The following is a 16040-nucleotide window of genomic DNA, read 5'->3' as shown; positions in this document are numbered from 1 at the left end:
ATGCCAAGGGGTAGGGGTATCCCAGAAGGTGAAGAGAGAAGACCCCTAGGTGCACTGAAGCAATGCCTCCAGCCATGGCCATCCCCCAGAATCTATCCATTCTTCAGAGTTGACACAGATCTGGCTCCCAGAGCCCACTTCTGGAGTTTGTTCCTTTAAAGTCAAACTCGCCACGCTCCATATTGTGCAGAACCATGGCACCAACACAAACCCCTTCCAAACTTGCTCCATAAACTCAATCCCGGTTGCCAAACCACCCCTACCAGACCACGCCAGTTGCCTCAGTACTCTGGGAACGTCCTTTGAGAAAGCAGCTCCCATCCCACCAAGCATGAAAGCCTCCCTCAGTGTCTGTCTCCCTGGGAATCCGCCTGGGGCCTGATTCTGCATTAATTACTCAATGACACCAATTAGTACTGGTCTGCAGGCTCCTTCCAGCCTCAACCCCCACAGGAGAAACCAGGCAGGTCCCCAAACAAAATTGGGCTCTGTGCAGCCATGGATTTACTCAAAGGGAAACCAGCTGCCAGACCTATAGCCAGAAGTAGGAACATCCACATAAATATGCCTTTATTGAGCAACTACTTGTGCTGGGCATTACACTAATACTAAGGTACTGAGAATAAGAAGATCTGCACGGTATGGCTCTTGCGCTTGTAAGATAAGTCAGAAACAAAAGAGGTACAAGTTATTTAAGAAAGGAGATAGCCACATAGTTATAACAATAATCATTTTATTTGCTTCTTATTTCTTAGCAGCCTCTGACTTTATTTCATTTAAAAACTACAGGTCTTATTAAATTAAACCCAAAGAGTATCTATTATTACAAAAGAGCAGCAGGCTCCAAAGCATGATCCTTGTGGGATGCTTGCCAAAAGACAAAAATTCCTGTGCTCCACCCCAGAACCATCGAAGTCTTAATCTTTATGGAATGGCCCCTGGGAAGCTGCATTTTGCCACATTTCCCCAAGAATTACTCAGCACAGTAAGGCTTGGGCACCCAGAAGAGGAGATTCCTGGCAAGAAAGGAGTAACTTATGAACGCCACCAAAATAGCTTTCAACCTTTTATGTTTTGGGGGAGGTGGGGTAAAGACAGGGCTAGGAGAGGGAGTCAGGAATACCTTGAGAAGCTATTTTCTCCCCAAAGAAATACCCTGATGCACCTCCCCACTCCCAACATTCTGCAGGAACTTCAGGGGACTCATTGACCACCCTGTCTCCAGATTAAGAGCCTTGTAGACAACACATACCCACCATCTATAAACTGACCCCCCAGAGTACCCTGAAAGCCCATTATACAAAGGAACAACCCAGAGCAGGAAAGTGTGCCACTGCAGATAGAAAGGACCTGGGTGTGTTCTGTCCTACTCCACTCCAGCCTCTGAATTTTTTCTTAAAGAAACATTTACACATGGTCCTCAGCCAGCAGGGATGCATGCATACACATGCCTTCTTGTTGATGTAGTTGCTTTCTGAACTGGGAAAACTGAAAGCTGGAAAAGACACAGAGACAGGGAGAAAGAAGGGGCAGACTAGCCAGGAGTAGGCTGGCTCAGGTCCCCTTTATTCCACATTCTGGATGCTGCAAACTTTTGAGTCACACAGGCTGCTTCAGCTCCCTCTCGCTTAATTGAACAATCTAATTCCCAGAATGGGAAGCAGATTACTAAAAGCTATGCAGAATGAATTGCTCTTTTGTTTCACTAGACACTATTTGAAAACATCCTCAAACTATTTTTTTCAGGTTTTACCAACGCTGACTCTAACTAGCCACAGACCTTGGGTTTCTAAAGAAAGGGGGCTTGAGGGCCAGGTTTTCAGCCTGTAGGGCTGTGGGGTTGTTTTGAAACCCACAAGGGCAGCCTTTGAGAGCATGGGGGCTGGGCACTCAGCTCTGGGGACTTGGAGAAGGCACAGCTCTTCCTGGGAAAGAGCTTTCTTAATGACCCACCCCCATAAAGTGCTGGGACAGAAGAAAGGTCTGAATAAGGAAGAGTTTGCTGCCAACACCCTGGCAAAAAAAGGGACACAGGACCAGACCTCCCAATACTGATCAGGAAGCGGGAAATGCTGAAGACTAGATGGGGCCCTTTGAAGAGATTCATTTACTCAAGGAATATTGTGCATGTACTGTAAGCCAGGCACCAAAGCAGATTTTTCAGAAAGTATTCTTTTTCAGGCCATAAGAGTACAATATTTCTAAAGATTTCTGCCCAAAGGCTGAAATCTCAGGGGTTGGAGATATAACGCCTCTGCTTCTCCAGCCCTTGGCACATGCAAACATGGGATGGGCTCAAATTCCAGTGCTGCTACTTCCCAGCTGTGTGACTTTGTGTAGGGGACATTGCGTCTCTGAGCCTCAGCCTCATCTGTAAAATAGGAGTGATGATACCCCCTTTCTACAGGTTTCTAAGCATGAACTCATCTAACCACCTCAACAATCCCTGAAGTAGGTACCATTACCATCATTATTTCAAAGATGGAAAAACTGAGGTACAGAGAGGTTAATAACTTGCCCAAAGTCATTCCAGGAGCAAGTTAAGGCTATAAATTGAACCAAGGGATCCTGACTCTAGACTCCACACTTTCAGTCAAAATGTGAATTTCTAAATCCCCCTATAACACTAAAATCACCACCTTCCTCTCTTCTTCATAAATTAGAGCTAAGGTAAATGTATGCCCCAAAGCTACCTTCCATGTCTTTGTGTGTTAGGTAAAAGTATACTGTACATGTCCTTTATGCATTTATTAATTTATACAAGAAATATTTATTAAAGTGTCTTCAGTGCTATGCCCAGTGCTTTGCCCAGCTACTGTGTTATGCCCAGGGGTCCCTTAACAGCTTGTGGTTTAGTGAGGAAGGCGGATGAGTTAACAGAGTAGGGTGTGGAGAGGGTTATGGCAGAGAAAAGCAGGTGACTCTTACTGGGGATCTGGCCAACATCAGGGTGTAGAGGTCGAGGTGGGTCCTGCCTGAAGGGTAGTTAGCAAAGGAGAGTTAGCGAAGAAGAAAGAGGACATTTGGGGGCAGAAAGGCCACTGAGGGCAACAACAAGCAGGCTGAAATGAAAGCTCAGTGAGACCAGGGAAGGACATGGCAGGTCAGTGCAGAAGCCAGGGTAAGTGATAAAGGTGAGGACAGGACTGGAGTGGTGAGCAAGGACTGGACTATGAATCTAAATGAGGAGGTGGTGCTTCATCTTAAGGGTGATGGAAGAATCTTAAACAGGGGTGAGATATCATCAGGTGTATGTTTCAGAAAACTATCTAGTTGCAGTGGCAAGAATGTATGATTAGGGTGGAATGAAGCAGAGTGCCTAGTGCAGAGAATTCTGCCTGAATTTGGACAAGAAATAGGGAGGGTCTGGACTAAGGTAGGGGAATGGCCCTGGAGGGGAACTGATGGGTTTGAGAGCAGCAGAGGTACAAGCTGGCAGACAGCAGGGAAGAGAGAGGTGTAGGCTGACACCAAGGTTTGTACTAGTGGGTGGCAGGTCATTAGCTGAGCAGGAGTGAACTGTCCACTGGGGTTGAAGAGGAAATGAAGAATCAATCTTTTAGATAAGACGATTTTTAAGTGCTTGTGGGACACCCAGGGAGCTGCAATGTTCCAAGGCAAATGGGTCTCCAGATGCAAAACTCAGAAAAGTGATGCAGGGAGAAGATCAGTGTCCTGGGAGAGCAGGAGGCTGCCTGGGGAATGCTGGAGAAGGGGAGGGAGGGAAAGGGTCTACTGCAGAGACTCAGGAACCCTGACATCTGCAGAGCAGATAGAGGAAGAGAAGAGGCCTTGAAGGAGGTGGAGAAGGGTGAGCAGAAAGGCAGGGAGCAACCAGATATGGTGGCATTCCCTAACACAGAGGGAGAAGGGGGGGCATTCCAGATGGGGAAGTAGCCCATCTGCCAAGTGCTGTGGAGCAGCCTGGTGAGAGGGAGTGTGGCTGTGAGATTTGGGACCAGGAGGAGTGGGTGAGGCAAGGACAGCTGCCCCCCTGGTGGGGAAAGACTTCAGGTTATGTCGTGAGGAGAAGATGCAAGGTGAGCGCCTGGGAAGGCAGCTCTCTTGGGAAGTTGAGCTCTAAGGGGCCAGAGATGATGTGGTACCTAAAGGGGCCAGAGGGAACAAGAGCTGTCTTACTTATATTTATTTGTTTTGTTTTCAGGTTGGTAAGCCTGGGATAGTAAATGGAAAAGAGAAGAGAGGAAAGGACACATTTTAATCGCAGGAGGGAATGGGGGATAAGAGAGGAAGAAGGGGTAGAAGTTCCAGACATGAAAAAAGGAAAAGAATCCACAGGTAGAGATGTCATTTCTATAGGAATTAGAGGCAAAGAGTTGGGGAAACCAAGATGTGAGTTTAAGAGCAAGCTCTGTTCATATCAAGAGACTGAAAGGAAGAAACAAGTTGCTAGAAGTGAAAGGAACACTGGCAGGTGCCACCTGAGAGCCCTCACTTCTCATGGCATTAAGTTCTCATTATGAGGCATTATTATACTCATTTTACAGGTGGGGAAACTAAGGCCCAGATAGGTGAAGCAACTTGTCCAACTGGGGCTTGAAACCAGGTTCTTCTGATGCCCAAACACCCACTGCCTCACCAAAAATGGATCCCAGTAACAGAATGCAAGGGGCTCAAGCCCTCTCTTATTCCCTGAATATCACCTTCCCTTCCCTGTCTCTCCTACACACAAAGGGACTGAATTTGGAGGGAAGAAAATAGCCTCACACTTGGAGCTTCAATTCCAGACACTCCAGCTTCCAGAACTAGGGGTGGTCTGCCCAGAAGAAGCAGAGATGGTGCAGCACCCTCCCCCTACCAAGCTGTCACCAGGGCTGCCACCACAGAGAGCCTGGGAGAGGCCCTGTGGGAACAACTCCCAGCTGTTCCTGAGGGAGCCTTCATCTTAATGTCCAGCACGGAGCCGGCAAACACATCACCTTTCTTTAACCTGCCACAGAGAAAGTACTGCCAGGGACGCAGAGACCGCCCTAAAAGCTGGCACTGAGGAGCTGGGCTATAAATAGCCTTGCTCTGTCTTCCTTTCTGGTCTCCCAAAGCAACAAACAAACAAACAAAAGGCCCATCTCCAAAACAAATGTGCCTTCTCAGCACCGCTCCCCCGAAACACCCCCTCTGCCCCCCACAATCCTTCCGCCTTCAGAGTTCTGCTCACTTGCCTGGGAAGAAAGAAGTACAGGCCCCCATCTATCCCCATGTGTGGGGCTAGCTCCTGCAAGGCCCACAGCTGAGGCCCTAAACCAGTGCAGAACTCAGGCCAAGGACCCTCCTAGGCAAGAAATTGAGCCCTCTACAACATGCATTCATTCAGTAGATAATTCCAGGGTACTAACTCCATGCTAAGGACTAGAGCCACAGCAATGAGTAAAGCAGGTGTGTTCTACCCTCAGTGAGTTTACTACCCGAGAGTATAAAGATAACAACATGGATGGCAACAGTTTACATTTTCTTCATGCTTACTCCTGGTGTGAGTGTAACTATTATTCCATTTTATAGATGGAAAAACTGTGGCTTAGGGAAGTAATATACTCAGAAACACAGAGGCAGAACCTGAAGCCACTTCTGTTTGACTTCTCAGGCATAGCCTGGGCCCACTGCCCTGGCTTAGGGAAGATGAAACAGGAACACATCATTCAGGAGATATAACTAAGGACCTAAGTTGGCCTGAGGGTATACAGCTAAGGCTCCAATTTCTTCAACTGCCCATATAAAAGTTCCCACCAGACCCCAAACACACCCTGCACTTTTTCACTTTCCAGAATTCATTTCCACTGCTCTCTCTGGCAGGAATGTCCTTCTCAGTTCTCCCAAGCTTTCAAAACTCTATCTGTCCTTCAAGTACCAGCTCAAATAATAGAAAGCCTTACAGATGTTTCCTAAGTCTCATTCATACCCTTGGGACAAGTCCCTCCTCCCATCTAAAGGGTAAGTGAGCATCTGCTGTGCACCAGGCACTAGCTTGGTCAGGGGTCAGCAAACTTTTTTCTGTAAAGGGCCAGAAAGCAAATATTTTAGGCTTTGCAAGGCCTGTGCTCTCTGTTCCAACTATCCAACTGAATCCTTACATTGTGAAAGCCTCCATAGACCATTTGTAAATGAATGAATGAATGTGGCAGTCTTCCAATAAATCTTTATTTACAGAAACAGGCAGCAGATGGGATTTGGCTGGTTGTCTCCTGACCCCTGCTCTAGTCAAATGCTTCCCAAAGAACACTAATCTTCAAGACACCCTGAGTTCCCAGGTCACACTGGGACCTAATCTGAGAAAATGCTGTACACTGTGGCCCTCCTTAAAGAGTCTCTATGCCCATTAGAATATTAAAGTCTCTGAAAAGTCCTGAAATAAAAACACCTCTAAAGCTTTGTGTGACCCAATGTTTCCCAAATCTACTTAGAAGTATTCCCCATTAAACTATAATAAGATGTTGCTTCACACCCATTAGGATGACTATAATAAAAAAGACAGACAATAACAAATGTCCTCAGGATGTGGAGGAATGGAATTCTCATATACTATGGGTAGGAATATAAAATGGTTTAGCCATGTTGGGAAAACAGTTTGGTAGTTTTTTGAAAAGTTATTCATAAAACACAGCAATTTCACTCCTAGTTTATTCATAATAGCTCCAAAGTGAAAACTACTCAACTCTCTTTCACCTGAAGGATAAATAGACAAATAAAATGTAGTACATGATACAATGGATTATTATTTAGCCACAAAAAAGAATTAATTGGTGATACATGCTATAACATGGGTGAACCTTAAAAGCATTATGCCAAGTGAAAGAAGACAGTGACAAGGACCACACATTGCATGACTCCAATTATATGCAATGTCCAGAGTAGGCAAATCTACAAAGAAGAGAAGTGAATGAGTGGCCGCCTGGAGGCAGGAACAGAGATTAACTGTAAACATGCATGAGAGATCTGATTAAGGTAAGGGAAATGTCCTGACTTGTATTGTGCTGATGGTTCCACACTTGGCAAATTTACCCCAAATCACTGACCTGTACACTAAAAAGGGATGCAGTTTATAGTATGTAAATTATACCTCAGAATTAGTCAGGATGGAAGTGCCCTTCACCCAGTGTCTGCCTTTCCAAAGCAATACTTCCTAACATTGCACAGAACACACACTTTGGAAGAGAGCACCAGGCACTCTTGTGTGTGTCATCTTGTTTTACTCCCATTGTTCTGAGGAAACTGAGGCTCCAAGTAATAGGCACTTTGCCTTGGATTACAAACTAGTAAATTGCAGAGCCTGCCGTGGCACCATAGTCTCCTGACCCTAAGCTCAATGTCTGTTTTGGCCCCTGTGGCTGGAGGGTGAGATCTGGGAGTAGGAGGCAGTGGGAAGAGAGTTTGCCTAGAAGTGGGCACTGTGAGAGCATCAGAACACAGGGGAAAGCCTCTAAACTCGGGCCTTGTCGGGAGATGTGAACAGAAGTTCTGTAGGTCTGGAGGCAAGTACAGAGGGGCAGGCTGAGAAACAGAAAAGCTGCCACAGCCTGTGGGACTCCACCACGGGTTTGTCAGGTAGTCCATGTGCACTTGTGGGACACGGGTCCCGTACAGAGGATACGGCCTTACTTCCCTATGGCTGGGGTCCCAGGACCCTCAGATGCCTAACACTTTCTATCAGCACAGCCCAAAAGTGCTGCCCAAGGCTTTCCAGCCTCACAAGCTCCCACGGTACAGCAGACCTGCCTTACGTGCCACTGTAAACTCCCCTTGGCCTCTCTGAGATGTTCTGTGTTAAGGCTGACAAAGAGCCACTTCCTGCCACAGAAGGACAGTGAACAAGAAAGGTACATGTGCCATCAGGAGAAGCCCGGGGAAAGGAGGTCTAGAGTGGGGAGTGGGGCTCTCCTGCCAGCTCCCATGCATCCCACCAGGAGACCTCTGCTCTCTGAATGTTACCGTATCTACCTCAGCCGTGGTGTGGGGAGGGTGGATGGGCTCAGGATGAGCAAGATGCAGGAGTGAGAGGAGCTAATGTTGACCAGTTACTACCCACCTGCCACCATGACTTCACACTGATGGCACTTGAAGGGTGGGAGAGGTACACACATTTCATCCATGAGGATACAAAAGCTCAGAATCATATGCAGGGTCCCCACTAGTAAGTGAGACAGTTTGTGCCCCAGGTCTGGTACTTCTTCCCCAACCTGGAATTCCAGGGAAAGCATGGAGCAGAGGTGAGTGTGTGTGTGTGTGTGTGTGTGTGTGTGTGTGAGGGAGAGAGAGAGAAAGAGAGAGAAAATCTGGGGAGTTTTACATACTTCCTCATAGTTTTGTTAAAAATCATCTAAAATAGAGATAATGCACTAGAATTTTGTAACAGCTTCTTCTGAGTTCTTCTGTGCCCGAGCCTGAAATAAAGCCTCATTCACTAACACATGTGCTACCAGCTGCAAGGCCATCAGCTGTACACTCCAGAGGCCAGCTTCAGTTTACATCTGCCATCCCAGTACATCAGAGTTTGCAGGTCTTACACTCAACACCTGGCTCAGCTGGAAGGCACAGACTTCTTTTAAAAGCATGGTTCAAGTCATTTCCTACAGGAACCCCTTGAAACCCAGGGAAAACACAACCCAACAGTTGTTCTGTTTTTGTTAGGCACTGTAACCCTGTCTTCAGTTTTTCCCCATTTTTCCTTCCCACCCTCCCTCTACCAATTATACTTCCCCATCTGCTGAAAAACTCTTCCTTCCAGAGCGTAGGTCCATGCAGACAGGAGGGACATGCCAGTCAGATTCTGCCCAAGATAAGACAGATAAGCTGCTAGCATTTCAGAGACAGTGTGGTGGACAGTGGAGAGAGCATTTCAGAGAGCAGGAGGAGTGTGGAAGGGCAGAGGGAGGCAGGCAGGGATCAGAAAGGCCTGTTCTCAGCCCAGGTCTGGCTTTCACTCGCCAAGAGAGGCACTTTGAACAAGTCACTTAACCTCTCCCTGCCTCAGAATCCATTGCTTCCACTGATTAGCCTCAGGCTTGTTACTTAAATCTCTCTGTGACTCACTTTCTTTGTGTGCAAAACGGGAACAGCAGGAGTAGTAGTAATTGGGATTAGTAAATGCTGAAGAGCGTGATCTATTATTATTCATTTTTGATCATCACCCCCCAACAAATATGGAGGTCTTATACTAAATAATGAAAAGCAGTGATTTACTGAACCAGAGAGTTTTGTCTGAGATTCTTTTTATGTCCTGATGGGGGTAGTAATGAAAACAAAGTCACACTTTGTTACTAAGCACCCACTGTATACCCTGGCCCTGAGCACAGTCCTGTAAGAACATTACTTCATTTAATTCACCCACCCAGAGCATAAATGATGGGATGGCACTATAGGAAAATAAGAAGAATGATATTCAGAAAAATAGTGGCAGAAAAAGACTATCAATTGTTTTTTTTAAATTTTTAAAAATGTTTTATTGTTATGCCATTACAGTTGTCCCATTCCCCCCTTCATTCCCCTCCACCCTGAACACCCACTCCCCCATTCCCCCCCTCTAGTGCATGTCCATGTGTCACAAGTTCTTTAGATTCTATATTTCATACTATTCTTCTCCTCCCCCTATTTTCTACCTACCATCTATGCTACTTAGTCTCCGTACCTTCTCCCTGCCCTCCTCCCACTCCCGTTGCCAACCCTCCATGTGATCTCCATTTCTATGATTCTGCTCCTGATCTAGCTGTCCTCTTAGTTTGCTTTTGTTTTAGGTGTGGTTGTTAATAACTGAGTTTGCTGTCCTTTCACTGTTCACATTTTTACCTTCTTTTTATTAGATAAGTCCCTTTAACATTTCATATAATAAGGGCTTGGTGATGATGAACTCCTTTAACTTGTCCTTATCTGAGAAGCACTTTATCTGCTCTTCCATTCTAAATGAAAGCTTTGCTGGATAGAGCAATCTTGGATGTAGGTCCTTGCCTTTCATGACTTGGAATACTTCTTTCCAGCCCCTTCTTGCCTGCAAGGTTTCTTTTGAGAAATCAGCTGACAGTCTGATGAGAACTCCTTTGTAGGTGACTGTCCCCTCATTTCTTGCTGCTTCTAGGATTCTCTCGTTCATTTTAATCTTGGTTAATGTAATTATGATATGTCTTGGTGTGCTCCTCCTTGGGTCCAACTTCTTTGGGACTCTCTGAGCTTCCTAGACTTCCTGGAAGTCTACTTCCTTTGCCAGATTGGGGAAGTTCTCCTTTATTATTTGTTCAAATAAGTGTTCCAGTTGCTGTTCCTCATCCCTTTCTGGTACCCCTATAATTCGGATGTTGGAATGTTTAAAGATGTCCTGGAGGTTCCTAAGCCACTCCTCAGTTTTTTTAATTCTTGTTTCTTCATTCTTTTCTGTTTGGTCGTTTTTTTTCTTCCTTCTGGTCCACTCCATTGATTTGAATCCCAGTTTCCTTCCCATCACTATTGTTTCCCTGTGCATTTTGCTTCATTTCACTTAGTGAACCCTTCATTTGTTCATCTAACTTGTGACTAAAATCAACCAGTTCTGTAAGCATCCTGATCACCAGTATTTTGAACTATGCATCTGACAGATTGGCTATTCCTTGGTTGCTTAAAAGTATTGGCTCTGGGGCTTTGAGCTGTTCTTCTGAGCCATAATGTTTTGGTCTGTTTGCGCTTGTTACATATGAGGGGCGGAGCCTTAGGTGTTCACCAGGGCAACCCAGGTCACTGGGGGTTGTATGTGAGGGAAAGGTCAGAGAGGGGCAATGGCATTTTTTTCTGCTCTCAGATTTCAGTCCCCTCTGCTGTTTCCCACCAGCAAATTGGGCCCTTCTGGTGCTAGTTCCCAGATGTGTGGACTTGCACACCCTCCAGAACCCTGTGGGTCTCTTCAACAAATTCTCTGTGAGCCTGGGAGCCTCTCCTGACACCTCGACCCCTGAAAGTTTTTCCAATTGGTGCTTTTAGGCTTTATTTCCTGATGCTGGGGCCCTGCATTGTGCAGTCTGTCTCACTGTTCGTTTTTTCACCTAGTTTATCTGCTTGTGAATGTGACCTCGGTCCGCCAGCCACCTGGGACCCTCACTGGGTCTGCCCATTGCCACCCCACGCCTGGGATCTGCCAACTGCTGCTTGCGCATCGGGTTGGGTCCAGCTGCTTTTTCCTGTGCAACCTGCTGACTCCACCCCTCTTACCGGTCTGGATGAATTGTTGGACTGTTGGACAGTTTAATTTTCTCCAACTGTTGTTGGACTTTGGTACAGTTTAATTTTCTCTCTGTTTTGGTTGTGTTCTGGTTTTTAAAGATTTGTTGTTCATAAACTTGGTTATGCGAGGAGGTACAGTGTTTCCACCTAGGCCTCCATCTTGGCTGGAAGTCCTATCAATTGTTAATAGAGTTCATCTCCTAGGAGGTGGGGCAGGGAGTGGGAAACACACTGCAATATAGTGAATGTTTATGTCCTCCCAAAATTCATATGTTGAAATCCTAACCCTCAAGTGATGGTGTTAGGAGATGAGGCCTTTGAGAGGTGCTTAGGTCATGAGGGTGAAGCCCTCATGAATGGGATTAGTGCCTTTAAAAAAGGTACCCCAGAGAGTTCCCTTATCCCTTCTGCTACGAGAGGACACAGTGAGAAGAATGCCTTCTGTGAACCAGGAAATGAGTCCTCAGACACTGAACCTGTCAGCACCTTGATTTTGAACTTCCCAACCCACAGACTATTAGAAATAAATGTTTGTTGTTTAAGCACCTCATCAATAGCATTTTATTATAGCGGCCTGAACAGATCAAGACACATTTATAAGTGATATATAATAGCCCCTCCTTATTCACAGAGAATACACTCTCATTCTAAGACACTCAATGGCTTCCTGAAATCATGTATAGTACCAAATCCTATTTGCACTATGTAAATGTTTCTCTCAATATCTTATTGTACTACACTCAGCTTTATTTTTGATGAGATGATGCAATCCCTACATGATGAGATGAGGTGAATGACACAGGCACCATGACATAGTGTTAGGCTACTACAGGGGTTACTTGAACACACGCAGCAATGCTGAGACTATCAATCTGACAACCAAGACGGCTATGAAGTGACTAGTGAGCAGGGAGCATTACAATGTGGATATACTGGACAAAGAGATGATTCATGTCCTGGGAAGTAGAGAACAGGATCACACAAGATTTTGTTACGCTACCCAGAATGGCATGCAATTTAAAACTTATAAGCTGTCATTTCTGGAGTTTTTGATTTAATATTTTCAGACCATGACTGACTGTGGGTAACTGAAACCATGGAAAGCAAAATCGCAGATAAGGGGGGACTACTGTATAATCTGAAACACAAACATATCACATTTATATATCTGTTGCATTTTCATTGCTTACAACAACATTCACAATTTTTGCAATCAGTTAAATACTAAAAAAAAATAACAATGACACAACACCCTGCTCAGGCAACAAAGTGCCGATTCGGATTTGCTTTGGTGCACGTCCTAAGAACTATACAGGGCTGCCCAGGCCTGTTCCCCCACAATGAATCTCTGTTGTGGCAGAACCATCTCTGTCCTCAACTGGACCTCCTCTCTGTTCTCTTTTAATCAGGGCCCAGTGTTTCCTTGGTGGGGAGGAGTAAGCAAGAGAGAAGCTTCTTCTCTCTTGAGCTCCTCTGTCCATTGGGGCAGCACATGCAAGGAGAGGCCACCCCAAAGAGCAAGGCCTTCTGGGGAAACTGTGGCTGCCTGAGGCACAGTGGGAGCCAAGGAGGCTGGCTTTGCATTCTGAGTATATGGGGTACAATCCCTCACTTCTCCAAAATTACGTTCAAATAATGAGAAAACAGAGATTTTTTCCTCTTTTATCTCAAAAGGCTGATTTAAAAAACTAAATAAATTAACATTAACAAAAATAATTTGTAAAATAAGTAATGATTACTAAGGTGAACCAGTGCTGTAAATGGTATTTGTCACTCACACAGGAGGATCATTATAATCAATGACAACTTATTCAGGGACCCCATGGTTCCTATTTTTTGTTAGTATCAAATAATCATGTTCCTGGTTTTTAATTTTTTAAAATTCAAGTAGTACAAGAAAGCATAAAGTTAAAAGTAAAACTCTCTTTCTACTCCCCCATCCCATTTTCAGGTGATTACCAAAGTTAATAGTTTCTTATGTATCCCTCCAGAAACATTTTATGGGAATAAGGCATATACATGTATTTTTATATACATGGTATTATACTCAACATTCTATACTTGCCTTTTTCACTTAATTTTATCTTAGAGATACTGTCTATATCAACAGCTTTTCTGCCTCATTCCTTTTTATCAGTTGTTGCAGAAATAAACCATAATTTATCTAATCAGCATCATATTTAAGAACATATTACGTGTATCTTTTTTTTTTCTTAATGATCACAGTGTTACCATCAACAAGCTGTTCATAACTAGTGTGGTCATGCCTGTAGAGCAGTTTCAGAAGTGGACTTGGGGGGACAAAGCATATGTGCAGCCCAAGCACTGAGGGTTATTGCTAGGATGATGTCTGCTGCTATCTAAAAGCAACTAGAGTTTACACAGTCAGAAGGAGCCTCCCATTGTCCCTTCTCAGGAAGAGCCCACTGAGGAAGTATGCAGACAGAGATATCTTAGTGCACATGGGTAGCTGCAAAGGCATTAAGAGATCAGAGGGACAGTTCTTTTCTCACCTCGGTGCATAGCATGGCCAAGCAGAATAACCATTGTCCTTGCAAGATTGATTCCGCCCATCTTCCCAATAGGTAAGGGCACCACTCCCCACACAACCTCCCTTCTCTCCAGCAGACATCTCAGCTCCAGGTACCTGGATGAAGCAAGGGCCCCACTAACCCCGCCTCTGCCCCTGCCCCTCTGAGGGTCTGGGGATGCCTTATGCCCAGATCTAATCATATTACTCCACAGGTGCTACAGCCTCTGAAGGCATCCCACAGGATCACTTCAAGCCCTTTAAAAAATACCGAGGTCCTTCATGCCTAGCTCCAGGCTCACTGGCCGCCTGCTAGTCCCCAAACATCCTCCCACTTCAGGGTCATTGCCCTTCCTGCTCACTCAGCCTCAGAGCTTGTCCCTGATATCTGTGTGGCTGGATCCCTTACTTCTCTCAGGTCCTTCCTCAAATGCCACCTTCTCAGAGAGGCCCTCCCTAACCCTGTGACACTTTCTACTCTATTTTTGCTTTTTCTTCAGGAGACCAATCCCAAGTCAACCTAATGCTTTCTGCTTATTTGGTTTGTCTGTGCTGTCAGCTCCACCAGGGCAAGTCTCTGTTTTATTCACACTGTATCCAAGAATCTACTATGATGCTTGACATACAGTAGGTGCTCAGTAAAGATTTGTGACTGACCAGAAACTCTGGCTCCTGTCTCCCTCCTCCGCAAAGTCCTCCACCATTCCTCAGGCTCCAGAGGCAGTAGCACTGGAGGTAAACCTCAACAAACAATTTTAGTTCTTCTGAGCTCTGGCCTATGCTATTTTCTCTACCTGGCATGCCTCTCATTCACTCCATCACTGATCACATGAACTTCTATTCATCCTGCAAAACCCAGCTAAACATTGTCAACTCCATGAAGCCTTCATCAAAACCCAGACATCTGGGCTTCCTCATCTTGGCTCCATGCAAGTATCATACAAATAAAGTTGCCTTATATTTTAAAAACTATTTATTTATTTTATTTTTTTACATCCAGCTTTCCCCACCAAGCTGTGTGCTACTTCAGGAACAGAAAGCATACCACTCATCTTTCAGGCTACTGATAAGGTGCTCAGAATGCACTAAGTGCTCCAAAAAAAAATGTTGAGAAAACATTCAAAGGAAGAAAATACACTAAGAGAGTTCTCTAGGTCCACCGTGAGAGGCAAACAGACCTGGCTGGGCCTTCCTTAAGAATGCTGAGAAGTACTCATGTAGACTCTCAAAGACCTGAATAAAGTTTTCTTTGTAAAATTAACTACCATATACTAAAAAATGTACCACATGAAAGGCATATGGGCCTCATCTGATGCTCTTGGCAACCCTGAGAGTTAGGTCCTCTGACCATCATGTTTTCAGAGGACCAGACAGAGGTTCAGGGAGGCTATCTAAGCTGCCCAGGGCTGTACACTGGGTGAGTGGAGCTTACACTGAGTAAGCTCATGACTTACACTGAGCTCCGGAACTTGTTGGCTGAAGTCATGCTGTGGCTATGAAAGGCGGGGGGGGGGGGGCGGGCAATCCAAACTAGCAGAAGTAGACAATGTCACACAGTGTTGGGTCTTGGCTTAGGGAAAGGGTCTGGGGGACAACTTCCAACCCTATGATGAGCACACAGGCCAACTCTGCATAAGACTCAGCCGTGAATCTGCCCTGGCAGAAGTAGGGGCTGAGCAAAGCACTGAGCCTCCATACTTGGGTACCCTACTTACAACCCATTAAAGTTCTTAATACACATTTTCTCCTTTCATCCTCACAGCAATCCAAAGAGGTTGGCAAGGTAGGAAACAAGGCTAATCCCCATCCCACAAATGGTAGGGTCGATCAAGAACATTCTCTTTTTGCCTTTAAACCTTCCCAAAAGGCTTAAGCTGTGCTGGACTTGGTACAAGTTAGGACTTCTTTAATCCTCATCTCAACCTTGCAGGTAGATGCTGTCATCATTTCCAATCTATAGTGAAGAAAACTTAAATGCCAAGGGGTTAAGAAACATTCATTCATTTATTCACTCTTCCACTCATCCATTTCAGCTACTATTTATTGAGTACCTAGAATGTGCTGGTAAGATCATAGTGAATAAAACAGAATAATCCTAGGTGGCATGGGGCTTATACTCTAACAGGGGAGAAAGAAAATAGGTAAATGAAGACCTGAGGATTTTAGCTAAGTACTATGAAGATAATAAAACAGAGTGATGTGGGTCCAAAGAGATGGGTGCTGATTCAGCTAAACGTCAGGGAGGAATTCCCAAATGACATATGAATTAAGGCTCAAAGATAAGGAGCCAGCCAGACGAAGATCTTGTGAGGAATCT

The 16040-nt window shown here is 45.2% G+C and overlaps 1 protein-coding gene across 1 annotated transcript in view; it reads right to left on the bottom strand.

Annotated features, from left to right (window-relative positions):
• The window catches only part of SLC6A11 (solute carrier family 6 member 11), a 122922-nt gene that overhangs the window by 93288 nt on the left and 13594 nt on the right, over positions 1-16040 (bottom strand). The window lies entirely within an intron of this gene.

Source organism: Sturnira hondurensis, unplaced genomic scaffold (assembly GCF_014824575.4).
Source record: "Sturnira hondurensis isolate 20B ecotype Veracruz unplaced genomic scaffold, ASM1482457v3 Scaffold0000867, whole genome shotgun sequence".
Lineage (NCBI taxonomy): Eukaryota > Metazoa > Chordata > Mammalia > Chiroptera > Phyllostomidae > Sturnira > Sturnira hondurensis.
This window is presented reverse-complemented; position numbering and strand designations above follow the sequence as displayed.